Raw genomic sequence first — 15,265 nt, 5'->3', positions numbered from 1 at the left:
AGTCTGGAATTTTGCTCCTAGGTGGAATTATGCAAATGTCACTAAAACTCACAACATTAATAATTTAAAATGTGTTTAATGACAAAAGGCTACTCTGATATGTTTCGGTTCCACGCTGTGGAGAAATGCATTTTTCTTTGGAGGTTTGAACTAAACAAAAGCTTCACCCTAAGGGTTTTTTTTTTTTAAGTTTCTCTCTTGGCAGAGCACAGGAGTGGGGAAGGCCTCGGCCTCCAGGCCCTGTTGTTGGCCCTCCAGAGGAACTGGTTGTCCACTGTGTGAGACAGGAGGCTGGACTAGATGGACCCTCCCTGGTCTGACCCAGCAGGGCTCTTCTGATGTTCTTATGAAGGCCTCGGCCTTTCTGCCCTGTTGTTGGCCCTCCGGAGGAACTGTTCGGCCCCTGTGTGAGACAGGAGGCTGGAATAGATGGATCTTCACTGGTCTTATGTCAAAGCAATTGTTTTCTGGCCTCACCTCAGCCATCCTTTTAGAAATCTGATAAGTCTAGCAAGAAACAACGGGGAAGGTCAAGTTTTCATCCCTCTCCATCTAGACAGGTGATATCTGGACAAGGAACAGGGAACAGAGATTTGGAGCACTTAAAGGGCTAGAAAGACTTTAGGAAAGCTTCTTTGACGTGACCTGGCCAGCGGGAGATGGACAAGAGATGACTGAACTCGTGGGAGGGAGGTGGAGGGTCTCTTTATGCTGGTTCCATCGAGGCAGCTGCAAGTCTGACCTGAAGGCTGTAGGAGGTGACTCTTGCCATGTGCTGGCCCCCTCATCCAAGCAGACACTTCAAGGAGAGCCAGTTTGGTGCAGTGGTTAAGTGCGCAGACTCTCATCTGGGAGAACTGGGTTTGATTCCCCACTCCTCCACTTGCAGCTGCTGGAATGGCCTTGGGTCAGCCAGAGCTCTGGCAGAGGTTGTCCTTGAAAGTTTGGTTGAAAGAGCCAGTTTGGTGTAGTGGTTAAGTGTGCGGACTCTTATCTGGGAGAACCGGCTAAACATCCCCAGCTCCTTCAGCATGATATGGGTCATTATATATTAGCATGTACTCCGAATGAAACTATCAAAACGACAAGGCCGAGTTATCTGAGCCTGCTGAATGGTAAATCCTAGGTTTCCCCTGCCGCTTCAACTGTACGTTGTAAGTGGAATGTCTGCAAACATTCTGTGAGTTCACAATAGGTCAGTCAGTGGGAGTAGAAACCGAAGGCAGAAAGAAGGGTGCTTTTGTTTTGTTTTTTAAAAAGCAACTACAGATAAAAATACATTCCTGGTTCAACGCCATTAAAACTAGGAGCCAGAGAAGAGACATCACAGATAACAGGAACGACTCTTCCCTCCCCCCTTCTCATGTTTTCTCTCCCTTCAGAAGGCCTTTAATTAGACTCTTTTTCATCGCCACCAATATTTAGAATCCTATCCGCATTTTTTTTTTTAAAAAAAAACCCCAAACCCTCAGAGAGCATTTATAGGAAAATTAGTCGGGAAGGGTGTAAAATAAAAGTTAATTAAAATCAATTCTGTTTTGCTGGCAGAGACCTCCTTTGCTGTTTGCCAAGTGTATTTTCTCAAACGCAACGATGCCCAGATATTAATTGGTGGAACAAACTGTTTATCAATAGAGCTTATCTGGCAGTAAGGACTCCCCCGCAATTGGAACACTCCCCTTCAGTCTTTAGAAAGGGAGGCAGATGACTGGCTGCCGGCAGCACAGGGGGCAATCCCACTGGTGGTGCTTGCAGAAGAACATAAGAGAAGCCATGTTGGATCAGGCCGATGGCCCATCCAGTCCAACACTCTGTGTCACATAAGAACATAAGGGAAGCCCTGTTGGATCAGGCCAACAGCCCATCCAGTCCAACACTCTGTGTCACATAAGAACATAAGAGAAGCCATGTTGGATCAGGCCAATGGCCCATCCAGTCCAACACTCTGTGTCACATAAGAACATAAGAGAAGCCCTGTTGGATCAGGCCAATGGCCCATCCAGTCCAACACTCTGTGTCACAGAAGAACATAAGAGAAGCCATGTTGGATCAGGCCAATGGTCCCTCCAGTCCAACACTCTGTGTCACATAAGAACATAAGAGAAGCCATGTTGGATCAGGCCAGTGGCCCATCCAGTCCAACACTCTGTGTCACATAAGAACATCAGAGAAGCCCTGTTGGATCAGGCCAATGGCCCATCCAGTCCAACACTCTGTGTCACACAGTGGCCAACCCCTCCCCCCCCCAAGTGCCATCAGGAGGTTCACAAGTGGGGCTAGAAGCCCTTCCACTTTGCCCCTCCCCCCCAAGCACCAAGAATACAGAGAATCCCTGGCTGGCATCCCCACGAAAGTCTCCTTGTGTGTCTCTCTCTCCCCCCCCCCCCTCATCCATTTGGAAATAATGAAGGATAGGGGCACATTTTGCACCAATAGTCTGTTTGGGGGTGGGTTTTTTTAAAATAAGAGCCCTGTGGTGTAGAGTGTTAAATCTGCAGCACTGCGGTCCTAAGCTCTGCTCACGACCTGAGTTCGATCCCCGGTGAAAGCTGGGTTTTCAGGTAGCCGGCTCAAGGTTGACTCAGCCTTCCATCCTTCCGAGGTCGGTAAAATGAGTCTCCAGGGGAAGGCAATGGCAAACCACCCCATAAAAAGTCTGCCGTGAAAACGCTGTGAAAGCGACGTCACCCCAGAGTCGGAAACGACTGGTGCTTGCACAGGGGACCTTTCCTTTCCTTTCCTTTTTTTTAAATGGAGAGAGACTTTTGTTTAGGAGGGCTTTTAACTTGACTGGCAGGATCCCACCGCATCGCTGCTACCACCAACCCTGCTGTTTTCCCCCAACTGTTTAGGCAGGTGTGAAAAAGTTCACAACACTTGCACATTTTCAGACGGCTTCGTCAGAAGCCAATTTGGAGGATCCCTTGCAACAAACAAGGCAGGAGAGAAACATAACAACGTCACTAAATAAAGCAAACTATTCTTCTGGAAAGCTTTTGAAAAATGCAAAACTGGCTGCAGGCTCCTGGGTCGTTCCAGGTTATAGTTGCTTAGGGTTGCCAATCCCCAGGTGGGGGCAGGGGATTCCCTGGTTTGGGGTCTCCCCCCTTCCTGCTTCAGGGTAATCAGAAAGCGGGGATGGGGGGAGGGAAATGTCTGCTGGGCATTATTCCATTATTCCCTATGGAGACCGATTCCCATAGCAAATAATGGAAGATTGATCCTTAGGTATCTGGGGCTCTTGGGGGGGGGTGTTTTTTGAGGTAGAGACACCAAATTTTCCACATAGCATCCAGAGCCTCTCCTCAAAACACCCTCCAAGTTTCAAAAGGATTGGACCAGGGGCTCCAATTCTATGAGTCCCCCAAAAAGGTGCCTCTGTCCTTCATTGTTTCCAATGGAGGGAAAACTTGTAAAAGGTGTGCAGTCCCTCTAAATGTGATGGCCAGAACTCCTTTTGGAGTTCAGTCATGCTTGTCGCACCCTTGCTCCTGGCTCCATCCCAGAGTCTCCTGGCTCCACCCCCAAAGTCCCCAGATATTTCTTTTTTTTTTTTTTATGTCCAAAAACTTTTTTATTGAATTTAGTAAACATACAAATAAAGCAATCAATGACTGTATCTGCAATCATTCTTTGTGTATAAGCATAGCATACCAGTAGAAAACAGAATATATATATATACACAAAATACAAACAAAACAACACATACATACATTCACACATACATACATACTTGGCAGCTGAATTAAAAAATAAGTACTCTGTCCATATGTTGGAGTTTGCAACCCTATTGCTATGGACAGCTATTTTTTTTTTAAAAAACTAGCTAACAAAAAGCCTGCAGAAGTGAGGAGTGACTCATAAAAGAAGAAGAAGAAGAAGAAGAAGAAGAAGAAGAAGAAGAAGAAGAAGAAGAAGAAGAAGAAGAAGAAGAAGAAGAAGAAGAAGAAGAAGAAGAAGAAGAAGAAGATGATGATGATATTGGATTCATATCCCGCCCTCCACTCTGAAGAGTCTCAGAGCGGCTCACAATCTCCTTTATCTTCCTCTCCCACAACAGACACCCTGTGAGGTGGGTGGGGCTGGAGAGGGCTCTCACAGCAGCTGCCCTTTCAAGGACAACCTCAGCCAGAGCTATGGCTGACCCAAGACCATGCTAGCAGGTGCAAGTGGAGGAGTGGGGAATCAAACCCGGTTCTCCCAGATAAGAGTCCGCACACTTAACCACTACACCAAACTGGCTCTCCTCCTCTGCCACAAATTGTGTTGGTCTTTCTGGTGCTCCTGGAGCCTTGGTCTTTTTTACAGCGACAAAAACCCTCTTTGTGCCACGGCCGATATATCCTAGCTGGGCCAGCGAAAAGAAGCTGACTTCCAAGGGGTTGAATCTTGCAGCCGCCCCTGCCTAAGAGCCAGCTCCTTACAAGAGCAACTGTTAAAGTCTGCTCCTGCCAAGCCAGAGTCACCAAGACACCTCCCCCCCCATCGGTTCCTTTAATAGAGCCTTAATGGGTGTGATTAACCAGATGATGCTTTTTACCTCCAGCTTCCCATTTGCACACCTTAAGCCTCTGCTAGAGGGACAGAATATTTATCTCCAGGCCTGTGGGCGACTCTGGCCACTCACCTTTTCTAAACAGGATTAGGGCCCCAGCACTTCACGCCTAGAAGCGTGCACTGGAACAATGGCACGGCTCAGTGACTCTAAACCCTGGGGGAACAGGCTCCTTTTTAGATGGCAGCAAAACGCGTGACTTTAAATGGAAATCGTGAAAGGAACGTTCATTTCTAGGGTTGCCAAGTCCAATTCAAGAAATATCTGGGGACTTTGGGGGTGGAGCCAGGAGACTTTGGAAGTGGAGCCAGGAGGCACTAGGGGTGGAGTCAAGATCAAGGCTGTGACAAGCATCACTGAACTCCAAGGGAGTTCTGGCCATCACTTTTAAAGGGACGGTACACCCTTTCAATTCCTTCCTTCCATAGGAAATAATGAAGGATAGGGGCACCTTCTTTTGGGGCTCACAGAATTGGACCCCCTGGTCCAACCTTTTTGACACTTGGGGGGTATATTGGGGAGAGGCATTAGATGCTATACTGAAAATTTGGTGCCTCTACCCCAAAATACAGCCCCTCCCCAGAGCCCCAGATCAACATTTCCCTCCCCTCCCCCCGCTTTCTGACGACCCTGAACCAGGGGAGGGTCTCAAAACTGGGGGATCCCCTGCCCCCACTTGGGGATTGGCAACCTATCCATTTCACACGCTGTAAAATGATCCTTTGCGTCTTTACTCAGAAGTAACTTATCCTACAGAGCTCCACGGGGATTGTTCCAAAGCTAGTGTGTGCCTACGGTTGCAAATCCCCAGGTGGGGGCAGGGGATCCCCGGGGTTTGGAGGTCTCCCCCCTGCTTCAGGGTCATCAGAAAGGGAGTAGGGAAGTGTGCGGACTCTTATCTGGGGGAACCGGGTTTGATTCCCCACTCCTCACTTGCAGCTGCTGGAATGGCCTTGGGACAGTCATAGCTCTGGCAGAGGTTGTCCTTGAAAGGGCAGCTGCTGGGAGGGCTCTCTCAGCCCCACCCACCTCCCAGGGTGTCTGTTGTGGGGAGGGAGATAAAGGAGATTGTGAGCCACTCTGAGACTCTGAGTGGAGGGCAGAATATAAATCCAGTCGTCATTCAGATGTGGTTTGCCATTGCCTGCCTCCGCGTCACACCCCTGGTATTCCTTGGAGGTCACTCATCCAAATACCAGCAAGGGTTGACCGGGTTTGATTCCCCACTCCTCCACTTGCAGCTGCTGGAACGGCCTTGGGTCAGCCATAGCTCTGGCAGAGTTGTCCTTGAAAGGGCAGCTGCTATGAGAGCCCTCTCAGCCCCACCTGCCTCACTGGGTGTCTGTTGTGGGGGGAGAAGTTATAGGAGACTGTGAGCCGCTCTGAGACCCTCTCCTTGCAAGGGCAGCTGCTGGGAGTGTCCTCTCAGCCCCACCCACCTCACAGGGTGTCTGTTGTAGGGGGAGAAGATTAAGGAGATTGTAACCTGCTCTGAGACTCAAGAGTGAAAGGAGGGATATAAATCCATCATCATCATCAATCTTCTTCTTCATCTTCTAATTCCACTGCTGTACTACTCTGACGGAGCCACTTTGACTTCCTGCATCAGCTCGTTGTGGGGAGAAAATGGGGAGGTGGGAGGGGGAGAGAGAAGCAGCTGCTCGAGGGTGTCTCAAAGGGGGCAAGGCGGCCACCCCCCTCCAACCTCTGCTGGCCTCTTCTCAGCTCCCTTCTCGCAGCAACAGGGCTGTACGGTTGCCTTGGAAACCACAGAGCTGTCCATCACAGCGCCCTGGATGGAGTCTGGAGGGGACCACTCTGAACCAGGAGCAGAGCAATCTGCCCTTCAGTGCCCGCCCGCCTCCCAACTCTCACAGCCACGGTGAGGTGTGACTCGCAACCTTAAAAACATCGGGCAGGATTCGGAAGAACTTCTGTGCTGCTTCCCTCCAAACTGGGGGGGGGGGCTAAGAAAGGGAGGCGGTGAAGCCACAGAGGCGGCCCCTCCAACACCCACCCGCAGGGAGCAGCAGTGGCCTCCTTCTGGTCGGACTCAGCACAGGGGTCAAGGGTTACCAGGGGTCGTTTTGTAGAAAAATAGGTGGTGGAGCTTAACTCCTTAGCATATGCCACCCCCGCCCCCCAATCAGCCAAAAGCAACCCGACGCAATAAAAGAGAGCCCTTGGTGAGCAAGGCCTGCCTGGGCTGGCTAGAGATCCAAACAGCTCCAGCAGGCCTCGCTCGCCTGGGGCTCTCCTTGGCCACGCCCCCCCCCATCAAAAGGCCAGCCAGCCATCCGCCACCCAAAATCACATAAGAGGTGGAGAAAGGGTGTCGCGGGCTTCTCCAGGGGTTGATGAGGGCTGCTGGGGATGTGGCAAAGCCCCAGGTGCCTGGCTGGCTGCCTTTTCTCCTAATCCAGAGATTGTTCTGCAGCTGCACCTCCTATTCATTGGATAAGGTCAGTGGGGAGGAAGAACCGTCAGAGAGGTTCAGGAGCTGCACTCCTGCGAGCTAGGGTTGCCAAGTCCAATTCAAGAAATATCTGGGGACTTTGGGGGTGGAGCCAGGAGACTTTGGGGGTGGACCAGGAGACATTGGGGCGGAGCCAGGAACAAGAGTGTGACAAGCATAACTAAACTCCAAGAGAGTTCTGGCCATCACATTTAAAGGGACAGCACACCTTTTTAAATGTCTTCCTTCCATAGGAAATAATGAAGGATAAGGGCACCTTCTTTTGGGGCTCATAGAATTGGACCCCCTGGTCCAATCGTTTTGAAATTTGGGGGATACTTTGGGGAGAGGCACTAGATACTATATTGAAAATTTGGTGCCTCTACCTCAAAAAACAGCTCCCCCAGAGCCCCCGAAACCTCCAGATCAATTCCCCATTATACCCTATGAGAAGACGTTTCCCTCTCCTCCCCCTCCCCCCCCCCGTTTCTGGGAAATCTGATGCAGGGGACAGAACTCACTCACCTCCGGAGGTGCAAAGGCACATGGTCCTTTGGGGGCGTGGCTGGGCTCCCCTCCCTTCACCGGCCAGCTGACTGGGGGTGGGAAGCAGCCTGAGAAAACGGAAGAGCTCTGGCTGCCATTCTCCTCCCTCCCCTCCCCCCGCTTTCCCTTTTATGGCCAGCGGGGGGAGGAGGCTCCAAATCTGGAGTCTCCAGGCCTAGCGGGGGATTTGGGAACCCTACTGCGAGCTCCTGCTGAATTCAAGGCCTGAGGGTTACCATCCTTCAAGCGAGGGCTGGAGAGCTCTCGAGATTGCCGCTGATCTCCACAGGACAGAGAACGCTTCCCCTGGAGGAAAATGGCTGCTTTGGAGGGTGGATTCTTTGGCACTAATAGCCCAGTGGGCTCCCTCCTCTGAGCAAACCTTGCCCCTCCAGGCTCGACCCCCCCACCCCAATCTTCAGGACTTTCTCGAGAGTGAAGGGATGGTATCACTTTAGTCTGCTCTGGTAAGACCTCACCTGGAATCTTGTGTTCAGTTTCGGGCACCACGTTTTAAGAAGGATACGGACAAGCTGGAACGGGTCCAGGTGACGAAGATGGTGAGGGGTGGCTGGGGACCAAGTCCTATGAAGAAAGGTTGAGGGAGCTGGGCCTGTTTAGCCTGGAGAGGAGGCGGCTGAGAGGTTATAGGATCACCATCTTCAAGTCCTTGAAGGGCTGTCATAGAGAGGATGGTGTGGAATTGTTTCCTGTGGTCCCAGAAGGCAGAACCAGAACCAATGGGTTGAAAATAAATCAAAAGAGTTTCTGGCTCAACATTAGGAAGAACTTCCTGACAGTTAAGAACGTAAGAGAAGCTATGTTGAATCAGGCCAATGGCCCACCCAGTCCAACACTCTGTCACACAGTGGCCAAAAACCCCAGGTGCCATCAGGAGATCCATCAGTGGGGCCAGAACACTAGAAGCCCTCACACTGTTGCCCCCCCCCCCCCAAGCACCAAGAATACAACATCACTTGCCCCAAACAGAGAGTTTCAACAGTCTTCAAGTATTTGAAGATCTGTTATACTGAGGATGGTGTGGAATTATTTTCTGTGGCCCCAGAAGGTAGGACCAGAACCAACCGGTTGAAATGAAATCAAAAGAGTTTCCGGCTCAACATAAGGAAGAACTTCCTGACCATTAGAGCGATTCCTCAGTGGAACAGACTCCCTCGGGAGGTGGTGGGCTCTCTTTCCTTGGAGGTTTTTAAACAGAGGGTAGATGGTCATCTGACAGCAATTGTGAATTTAGAGGTATGTATGTATGCTGAGGGTGAAAGCACAAAAGATGTTGAAACTCAACATCAAAAAAGCTAAGATCATGGCATCTGGCCCCATCACTCCTTGGCAAATAGAAGGGGAAGACATGGAAGTAGTGACAGACTTCACATTTCTGGGATCCAAGATCACTGCAGATGGTGGCTGCAGCCATGAAATTAAAAGACGTTTGCTCCTTGGGAGGACAGCTATGGTGAACCTGGGCAGTATAATAAAAAGTAGATACATCACCCTGCCAACAAAAGTCTATATAGTCAAAGCGATGGTAGTGTATGGCTGTGAGAGCTGGACCATAAGGAAGGCCGAGCGCAGAAGAATAGATGCTTTCAAGCTGTGGTGCTGGAGAAGAATCTTGAGAGTCCCTTGGACTGCAAGAAGATCCAATCAGTCAGTCCTAAGGGAAATCAACCCAGACTGTTCCCTGGAAGGTCATATGCTGAAGCTCAAATACTTTGGCCACCAAATGAGAAGGGAGCACTCCCTGGAGAAGATCCTGATGCTAGGAAAGACAAAAGGCAAAAGAAGGGGACAGCAAAAGAGATGGCTGGACAGTGCTACTGATGTAACAAACACGAATTCGAGCAGACTTCGGAGGATGGTGAAAGATAGGAGGGCCTGGCGTGACTTGGTTCATGGGGTTGCAGAGTCGGACTTGACTGTGTGACTGAACAACAACAACAAATTTGTGAATATCCTGCCTTATGCCCTGGGGGTGGGGTCCCTTCCCACTCTATTATTCTATGATTCTATAAGAGGGAGATGGCAACCCCCAGGAGCCTTCTCTCCAATCTCCTTCTCCTCTCCGTGCACAAGAAATGGAGTTTCAGCCGATCCTTGCTCTGGAAGAACCGGGGATGGGCCTCATTCCTACCACGAAGACCAGCCTGCTCCTTCCTCCACTGCCAAAGCAGCTGATGTCTTTCTGGCTTCTTAGCCTCTGTCTTGCCTGGGGAGCCCCAGCACTTCCAGCAGTCTCGGAGCAGAGATGAGAAGCCTCCTCTCGCTTCCAGCATGTACCTTCTTGCTTCATGGATCCCCTTGAGCTGCCGCCCGCTATGAGCACCATGCACCCCACATGCTCTGCTCCACCCTCTGTGTGGAAGCAGCAGCTGCTGTGGCACTTCTATGAGATCTAGTTTCAGAAAAAAAGGAATGCAAGAATCTAAAAATTAACATGCTGGGTTGGAGTGAAGGTCCCAGGGCAGGAAGAGTTGCATCAAGTGCTTAATTCTCGTGCCTCTTCCTTTGTTTGGGCCGTCGTGGACCGGGGGGGGGGGGAGGAAATCCCCCTGCCGGTTTTTGACGGTGCGCCGCTGATGGCGGCGGACAGGGTCAAAAGCCTGGGGGTGCTACTGGAGCCGTCCCTAAAGATGGCGGCTCAGATAGCAACCACTGCCAAGTCCGTGTTTTTTCATCTTAGACGGGCAAGGCAGTTGGCTCCCTTCCTGGACCGCGACGACCTAGCAACAATGATCCATGCTACGGTCACCTCGAGGTTGGATTACTGCAATGCCCTCTACATGGGGCTGCCCCTGTGCCGGACCCGGAAATTGCAGCTGGTGCAGAATGCCGCAGCCCGGCTGTTACTGGGCCTCCCAAGGTGGGGGCACATTCGGCCGGGTCTTCGGGCTCTGCACTGGCTTCCAATAATATACCGAGTCCGGTACAAGGTGCTGGTCATTACCTTTAAAGCCCTATATGGCCTGGGACCTGCCTACCTGAAGGACCGTCTCTCCCCACACGTTCCCCAGAGAGTACTGAGGTCTGGGATGCAAAACCTTCTCACCATCCCCGGGCCCAAAGAAGTCCGTCTCAAGACAACCAGAGACAGGGCCTTTTCTACAATGGCCCCCACATGATGGAACCAGCTGCCGGAAGAGGTGAGGGCCCTGCGGGATCTTACTCAGTTCCGCAGGGCCTGTAAGACAAGCCTCTTCCGGTTAGCCTACGCCTGACTAGATAAATGTAGCTTATCAGACTTCAGTGAAATATACTGTATAGTTTTAACGTTAAGATTTTAAGGTTTTTAGGTTTTTAAATGCTTCGACTTTTTTAAATGTAATAACTTTGCGCCCTGTTTATTGTTTTATTGTTTGTTGTGAGCCGCCCTGAGCCATTTTATGGGAAGGGCGGGATATAAGTCATAGAATAAATAAATAAATAAATAAATACATGCTCAGGGCATGTAAGAAAGCTGTGGAGTCTCGTGAGCAAAAATTCTACTTGGTGAGCGACGGGCATTAAAGTTGTGAGCTCCTGCATCAATGATTGTGCTTTGGGGCCATCCTTCCTGAGCTAAGACAAAACTGTGCGAGTCAGAGGCTAAAAAGCTGTGAGCCGGCTCCCGCTAACTCATCTTAGAGGGAACACTGGCTCAGGGAAAACACTTTGGGGTCTGGAGGAAAGAGTTTTTCCAAGCCAGTTTGGCCAGGCATCTTGGAAGGGGGCTTTGCCATCTTCTGGGCATGGAGTAGGGGGCACTGGGGATGTATGTGTGTGGGGCAGAGGTATTTGTGAATTTCTTGCATTCAGCCGATCCTTGTGCAGGGGGTTGGACTAGATGACCCCGGAGATCCCTTCCAATTCTATGATTCTAAGAGTCAACTTCTGGGGATGTACCTTGAGATGGAGGAGCCCAGCTGTGTAGTTCTGAAAACTTAAGGGCACTTTCTTCATAGAATCATAGAGTTGGAAGGGACCTCTAGGGTCATCTAGTCCAACCCTCTGCATAATGCAGGAAACTCACAAACACTTCCCCCTAAATTCACAGGATCTTCATTGCTGTCAGATGGCCATCTAGCCTCTGTTGAAAAACCTCCAAGGAAGGAGAGCCCACCACCTCCCAAGGAGGAAGCCTGTTCCACTGAGGAATCGCTCTAATGGTCAGGAAGTTCTTCCTAATGCTGAGCCAGAAACTCTTTTGATTTAATTTCAACCCACTGGTTCTGGTCCTACCTTCTAGGGTCACAGAACCACACCCTCCTCTATATGACAGCCCTTCAAGTCCTTGAAGACGGCGATCCTATCACCTCTTAGTCACCTCCTCTCCAGGCTAAACATCCCCAGCTCCTTCGACCTTTTCTCATAGGACTCGATCTCCAGACCTCTCACCATCTTTGTCACCCTCCTCTGGACCTGTTCCAGCTTGTGCATATCCTTCTTAAAATGTGATGCCCAAAACTGAACACAAGGCTCCAGGTGAGGTCTTACCAGAGCAGAGTAAAGCGATACCATCACATCACGTGATCTGGACACTAGACTTCTGTTGATACAGCTCAAAATTGCATTGGCCTTTTTAGGCACCGCATCACACTGTTGACTCATGTTCAGCGTATGATCCACTAAGACCCCTAGATCCTTTTTTGCACAGACTACTGCTAAGACAAGTCTCCCCCATCCTATAACCATGCATTCAGAGTGGGTGGCAATTCTAGTTAATTTTCCCTCCTGCTGCAGCCTACTGAATTGCACAAATTTTGTTTCTGGGAGTCTGGAGAACCTCAAGAACAGCACGGGGGTGGTGGGGGAGGGGATCATCAAAAACCACAATTTAAGAAAAATTAAGTGCCCATAATTCTTTGGAACATAGGGTTGCCAATCCCCAGGTGGGGGCAGGGGATCCCCCGGTTTGGAGGCCCTCCCCCCACTTCAGGGTCATCAGAGAACAGGGCGGGGGGAGAAAAATGTCTGCTGGGAACTCTATTATTCCCTATGGAGACCAATTCCCATAGGGTATAATGGAAAATTGATCCGTGGGTATCTGGGGAGGGATCTTTTTTTGAGGTAGAAGCAACACTTTTTCAGCATAGCATCTGGGGACTCTCCTCAAACCACCCCCCCCCCCCAAGATTCAAAATGATTGGATCAGGGGGTTCAATTTTATGAGCCTCTAAAGAAGGTGCCCCTGCCCTCCATTATTTCCAATGGAAGGAAGTCATTTAAAAGATGTGTGGTCCCTTTAAATGTGACGGCCAGAACTCCCTTTGGAGTTCAGTTGTGCTTGCCACACCCTTGCTCCTGGCTCCACCCTCAAAGTCCTCAGATATTTCTTGAGTTGGACTTGGCAACCCTAGTTGGATGGAGGCCATGAGTTCTCGGCAAGGGCTTCCCCTGTAGTACTTTCCTCTGGGATGTAGGAAGCCCTTGGAGATGGGGGCAGAAACAGCCTCATGGGGCCAGTCCTCATTCCTTCGGTGTCTTTCCGACCTTAGGGTCCGTCAGCTAGAACAGCTCCCACCGCTTTCCGGGTCCTGTGGGCACAACAGCCAACTCAATTGGTTTGTAGAATATTCCTCTTGGCCTCTAGGCCAAGGTGTTGCTCTTCAGCCTCCCAAAGCAGACATGGCTGCCAATGGCCGAGTGGAACTGTGGCCAATGGCAGATGCGTTCCCTTCTGTGATCTCCTGCTCCAGGTAACAGCCTCACCTGCATTTCCATTTGAACTGGGCCATGCCCTCAGGAAACCCTCTTTCTAGTACAGGGGCTAGGGCTCAAACCTGCTGCAGCACGTTGCAGAAATGCAAACTCAATAGGACACAAAGGCACTCTGCACATGCCCAGTGTACCTTTATTCTTAGAAGACTGTAGATTTATACCCCACCCTTCTCTCTGAATCAGAAACCCAGAGCGGCTCACAATCTCTTGTATCTTCTTCCCCCACAACAGACACCCTGTGAGGTGGGTGGGGCTGAGAGAGCTGTCCCAGAAGCTGCCCTTTCAAGGGCAATTCCTGAGATAGCTATGGTGACCCAAGGGCATTCCAGCAGGTGCATGTGGAGGAGTGGAGAATCAAACCTGGTTCTCCCAGATAAGAGTTTGCCCACTTCACCACTACACCAAACTGGCTCTCTGTTAGAGCTCTGGCTGACCCAAGGCCATTCCAGCAGCTGCAAGCGGAGGAGTGGGGAATCCAACCCAGTTCTCCCAGATAAGAGAGCTCTGGCTGACCCAAGGCCATTCCAGCAGCTGCAAGTGGAGGAGTGGGGAATCAAAACCGGTTCTCCCAGATAAGAGAGCTCTGGCTGACCCAAGGCCATTCCAGCAGCTGCAAGTGGAAGAGTGGGGAATCAAACTTGGTTCTCCCAGACAAGAAAGCTCTGACTGACCCAAGGCCATTCCAGCAGCTGCAAGGGGAGGAGTGAGGAATCAAAACCGGTTCTCCCAGATAAGAGAGCTCTGGCTGACCCAAAGCCATTCCAGCAGCTGCAAGTGGAAGAGTGGGGAATCAAACTTGGTTCTCCCAGACAAGAGAGCTCTGACTGACCCAAGGCCATTCCAGCAGCTGCAAGGGGAGGAGTGGGGAATCAAACCTGGTTCTCCCAGATAAGAGTTTGCCCACTTCACCACTACACCAAACTGGCTCTCTATTGGAGCTCTGGCTGACCCAAGGCCATTCCAGCAGGTGCAAGTGGAGGAGTGGGGAATCAAACCTGGTTTTCCCAGATAAGAGTCCACGCACTTAACCACTACACCAAAATGGCTCTCAGAACATTGCTCAGAACTCTCTCAGCTGCACCTACCTCACTGGTTGTCTGTTGTAGGGAGAGGAAGGGAAGGAGATTGTAAACCACTTTGGGACTCCAAATGAAGGGTGGGGTATAAATCCAACCACCTCCTCCTTCTAGTGCAGGGGTAAGGAACGCTGGCTCTCCAGATGTTTTTTTGCCTACAACTCCCATCAGCCCCAGCCATCGGCCATGCTGGCTGAGGCTGATGGGAGTTGTAGGCAAAAAACATCTGGAGAGCCAACGTTCTCTACCCGTTCTAGTGCAACGTGCCATGTCCGGTGATGCTCTGTGAAAGTACACACCACCCTTACCTCGAAGGCAAACAAAAAAAGTTTCAGGACTGAGCTGAGATTCTTCATGAGTGTAACTCACGAAGAGTTAATTCAGAAGACTTCTTCCCAACTCACCCCATTGCTTTGGCCAGTGGGAACACCCCCATGGACTGTTTTGAGCCTATCAGCAGCGCTTTGGCACCATCTAGTGCCCACTACTGCAAACTACAAGCGATCTTAACCAACCTCGCTGGCTTCCGAATGGAGTGCCGCCAGCCATAGGCAAAAGGCCATGTTAATAATTACCTTGGAAAGCATCCAGCCCCGGACGGAGTGTGCGTGCACAGCAGCCCAACGGTTTCCTTGGAACGCTTCCCATTCCCACCAGTATTACTACTTCTGTTTATAACTAGCGTCGCTGACAACCTTTTACCCATATAATGCCAACATTGCAACGGAGGCCAGGTTCCCCAGCAGTTGAATCTTGGCAGCGGGCTCCCTTCTTGCAGGCTTGGGATTTCCGGTTTGCCGCTTTCTGGTCTGTGGAGCGATCCCGTACCAACGGCACCCCCTCCCGCATATTCCTCCCCTTGAAATCCACCCCCCATGTCCCCCCACTGAAGAGCCAGTCTCTTCCCGTCTTTCTGCC

This window comes from Heteronotia binoei, chromosome 14 (assembly GCF_032191835.1).
Source record: "Heteronotia binoei isolate CCM8104 ecotype False Entrance Well chromosome 14, APGP_CSIRO_Hbin_v1, whole genome shotgun sequence".
NCBI lineage: Eukaryota > Metazoa > Chordata > Lepidosauria > Squamata > Gekkonidae > Heteronotia > Heteronotia binoei.
Note: the sequence above shows the minus strand (reverse complement) of the source record.